This window comes from Leguminivora glycinivorella, chromosome 6, assembly GCF_023078275.1.
Source record: "Leguminivora glycinivorella isolate SPB_JAAS2020 chromosome 6, LegGlyc_1.1, whole genome shotgun sequence".
In the NCBI taxonomy this organism is placed as follows: Eukaryota; Metazoa; Arthropoda; class Insecta; order Lepidoptera; family Tortricidae; genus Leguminivora; species Leguminivora glycinivorella.
In genome coordinates, this window is record NC_062976.1 from 7,250,243 (window position 1) to 7,254,764 (window position 4,522).

The 4,522-nt window shown below is 39.0% G+C and overlaps 1 non-coding gene across 1 annotated transcript; it reads left to right on the top strand.

The window, feature by feature from the left end:
- The first annotated feature begins 2,147 nt into the window (after positions 1 to 2,147).
- On the top strand, positions 2,148 to 2,221 carry Trnat-agu. Its single transcript has one exon. It is a non-coding gene; the product is annotated as a tRNA-Thr (tRNA).
- The last annotated feature ends 2,301 nt before the right edge of the window (positions 2,222 to 4,522 follow it).

Below are 4,522 nucleotides of genomic sequence, written 5' to 3' on the forward strand. Positions count from 1 at the left end.
AGGGATAGGGATAGGGATAGGGATAGGGATAGGGATAGGGATAGGGATAGGGATAGGGATAGGGATAGGGATAGGGATGGGGATGGGGATGGGGATGGGGATGGGGATGGGGAAGGGGTAGGGATGGGGATGGGGATGGGGATAGGGATAGGGATAGATAGGGATAGGGATAGAAATAGGGATAGGAATAGGGGACGGGGACGGGGACGGGGATAGGGATAGGGGACGAGGGACGGACGGGAAGGGGACGGGGACGGGGACAAGGATAGAGATAGGGACGGGGATAAGAATAGGAATTGGGGTCGGAATAATCGGTCGGCAATCGATATCTAGGCAGTGTAAAATGCAGGTGGCTCAGTGGGAAGGGATTAAGTAGGCATCGGCGAGTATCCTGCATCCGTAATAACTATTAAATTCAATGTGCTGTAAGAAGATCGTTGTTTGCTTGCCTTTTTAGGGTTCCGCAGTCAACTAGGAACCCTTATAGTTTCGCCATGTCTGTCTGTCCGTCCGTCCGCGGATAATCTCAGTAACTTAACACTAGAAAGCTGAAATTTGGTACCAATATGTATATCAATCACGCCGACAAAGTGCAAAAATAAAAAATGGGAAAAAATGTTTTAGTATGGTACCCCCCCTACATGTAAAGTGGGGGCTGATATTTTTTTTTTTTCATTCCAACCCCAACGTGTGATATATTGTTGGATAGGTATTTAAAAATGAATAAGGGTTTACTAAGATCGTTTTTTGATAATATTAATATTTTCGGAAATAATCGCTCCTAAAGGAAAAAAAGTGCGTCCCCCCCCCCTCTAACTTTTGAACCATATGTTTAAAAAATGAAAAAAAATCACAAAAGTAGAACTTTATAAAGACTATCTAGGAAAATTGTTTTGAACTTGATAGGTTCCGTAGTTTTTGAGAAAAATACGGAAAACTACGGAACCCTACACTGAGCGTGGCCCGACACGAACTTGGCCGGTTTATATGTTTACGTTTGCAATAAGTATAAGCAAAATGGAAAAAATTGTAAGCGATAATGCAAGGAAGTACTTTTTACCCTAACGACCATAGCGTCGAGATACTGGCTATGTGGGTTGTATGAAGTTTCCAGTATAAATATTTATATAGGTAAAATACATACATATTAGTACCTACTACCTACGCTGTGGTCGCTGTGTAACAATTCTACAATCATTGCAAGAATTTCTTTTAAAACAATAGTAATATGTGTAAGGTACAGTCAGCCAAAAAAGTGGTTTACCACTTTTCAATCAATAGAGTCGAAAAGTGGTAAACCACTTTCTTGGCTGACCGTACAGCAAATAGATTAGTTACAATCCCCCCCCCCCCCCCCCCCAGTCGAGAATTGGCCCGCTATACCTTAATCGAAATAATCGCGGACAGATGTACCTACAAAGAAACCTACGGATCCAAATGAAAATCTTATTCTTTGTAAACGTTTCAATAAGAATACTTTTATTACGCGGGCGAAGCCGCGGGTAAAAGCTAGTAATTAATAAAATATATTGATAGCATATTTGTAGCTGATAGAGAAATATTGTATAGGTACTCATCATAGCGATAGGTACACTTATCTGCCTTATTCATAATTAATTCTAAACACTGTACCTATCTACGAGTATATCTGATCCTCTAGCACAACTTGCCTTGTCGTGCGCGAGTCCAATTCGCCGTTCGAAAGTCGCAGCAATACGTCGTTTTCCACAGACTTTCGAACGGCGAATTCATGCGTTCGAGATTCAAAAATCGGTCCCCTGGTTATTAACTTTTTGACATTTATTGTCTATAAGGGCGACTTCCTTATATCCTCCTAATAACAGAAACGCCTTATTGACAACTGTAACGAACCTTTTACTTCGATACCACACAAACAATAACTGGCATGTAACTTTCAAAAGCTCTTCTATTTTATTTTTTTATGAGTTTATGAGTCACCCGAAAATCATAGTAACTTTAGAATGCGACTCATTACAAAAGAACATTCATCTTATTTCAACGTATTAAAAGTTATATTTGCTCGGCTCAGCAGTCGTCGATCTTCGTCACCGATCGCCAACACTCGTGAAGAAGATAGTTTTTTTTTTCACCGGCACCTATATCGTTATTTCGCACGCGAGCTCATCGGCGCCGTGGCTTAGTTGGTTAAAGCGCCTGTCTAGTAAACAGGAGATCACGAGTTCGAATCTCGTCGGGGCCTAAACATGTCTCAGTGTGAGATTTTTTGTTTTGTTTTTATTTTTGTTTTTTTTTTCATGTGAAGAAGTTAATTTTTGTATAGTGATATTTTTACCTTTTGTTTATCCTTTTTTACTTTTTTTATTTTTATTTGCAAGACATTTAATGTGATTATTTATGTTTATAATTCGAATAGACAATAAACCTGCCGGGGAGGGTTCTTTAAAAGGGTATAAAACTGCGTTATTTTTTTGTGGCGCAGACAGATCTGAATATATTTAATTTACATTTCCCCTCACTAGCTCGGAAACACGAGTTTTATCCTTTAATACCAGCGGGTAAAAACGCATTTTATCCACTAGTGGGTAAAGTAATTTGACCTTGAATATAGGCAAATTAACTGCTTTAAAATTGATAAAAGTCGGTGAATCTAGTAATGAAGATTATTTACCACCTGTGGAACTACTGGAAGCAGCAATGAACGCATTTTTTGCGTTGTAGCAGGGGCGGCTCACTCTGCGATTCTATCGCCGCGCTACAAATACATGCTGGCGGCCGCGAGTTCGCGGCCTAATCAGGGGTGGCGCGCGTTCTCACGGAACGCACGTTCGCACTTTCTATTGTAACGATTTCCGCGTGTGAATGTCTAATGGTGCTTAGTTAAATAGACATCATGAATAAAATAGGACATCTTACACAGATCTACTATTGATTAAGTCCCACGGAAAAGTGTAATAAGGCTTGTGTTGTGATGTTGGGACTTAAACAAAAATATGTAAATAATATATATAGAGGTATATAACTAGAAAGTACCCAAGACTGGAATATAATAGCATAACATTTCACCTGAGCATTGATTCGTTTTAATCCATAGGCAACCCTATCGTCCGACGCTGCGCACGTGCGGCGTGCGGCTCGTTTCTTTGTTAGAATTTTGTAGGCATTTAAAAGGCGGCATTTCGTGAACATCAAAGCAGTGGGCCTTCTGTACTTGTACTATTATATATTCTGTGGTTGTAGTTTCCTCGCTGTAGTGAGAGGAAAAGTTTTGTGTTACACACGGGTGCAAATGTATTTTACCTACTTCTCGTCTATTGAAAAACTCACTAAGTTCAGGATTCTATTCTCGAACCACTCGTTCACTTGCTTATTTTTCAATTCCACACTCGGCGTTAAAATACAACTTTGCCCCCTTGTTTAACAAATAACTATTTTTTATAATTAAGTAGATATGTAGATATAAATCGTTACATGTAGAAAGTAAAAGTATTTGTACTTATATGAAGTAGATACCAAATATCTACTTCATACAAATACTCATTTATTACTGTTCTTCAATGTAATAATCTATACTTATGTAAGTATAATGAACATTCAAGTAAAACAATCAAAACAAAACTGTTAATTATCAAACAAAAGCACATTTAATTAAAACATACTAATCATATCTCAACACAAAATGTCTACCGAGCAAGAAATATAAAATCATAACTTCGTTATTTAACTCGCTAAATTTACAATAATAGCCATAGTTTTTAAAGCCATGTCGTCACGCGTCTCGGCGGCAACCGAAAGAGTTGTAAACACAGACACGGCGGACATTTTCCAACTAGACACTGGCGGACACTGTGACAAAAATGTCCGGTTCCAATCACTTGCAGAATTTGTTGGAGAACCAGTATAAATGTAACCTTGACTGTAACGGTATTGTGATATGATATGATTAATAGGTATGATATGAAAAATCAGGCTTAAAATGGTTTCGGCATGCATTCCTATTACCTACTATGGTATATACTCGTATGTAGAATTACGCCGTGGCTTGCGTGGGCGACGGTCGCGCGATGGTCGCGTGACGGCGATGCGACGCATACGAAATCAAACCTTATCGATATGGAAGTATGAGACGCGACGGCGACGGTCGCGCGACCATCGCCCACGCAAGACACGGCGTTAGCAATGAGATATGAAAAATCAGGAATGGATTTGGGATTGGGACTTGATAACGTTTAGTTTTATAAATATTTTTAAATACGGAACCTTCAAATAGTCTATTTAATAAGTATGATTTTGAAAGAATTTACTGTATAACTTCAGTCGTTTGTAAATCAAAGGTGGACAACATTCTGACTAGTTTTCATTAGGTTGTTAATTCTCTGACTCTCAACCTAAAGGTTATTTTTACAATGACGTTGCTCCGACTTGTGCCTTATTGACACCAATGTTTGTCACGGCACAGTGTGTTATGGTTATTTCGTCGGAACACGGCCATAAGCATAACAATAACAAGGGTAATCAAAATAATAAATGGCGGCCGTGGCGG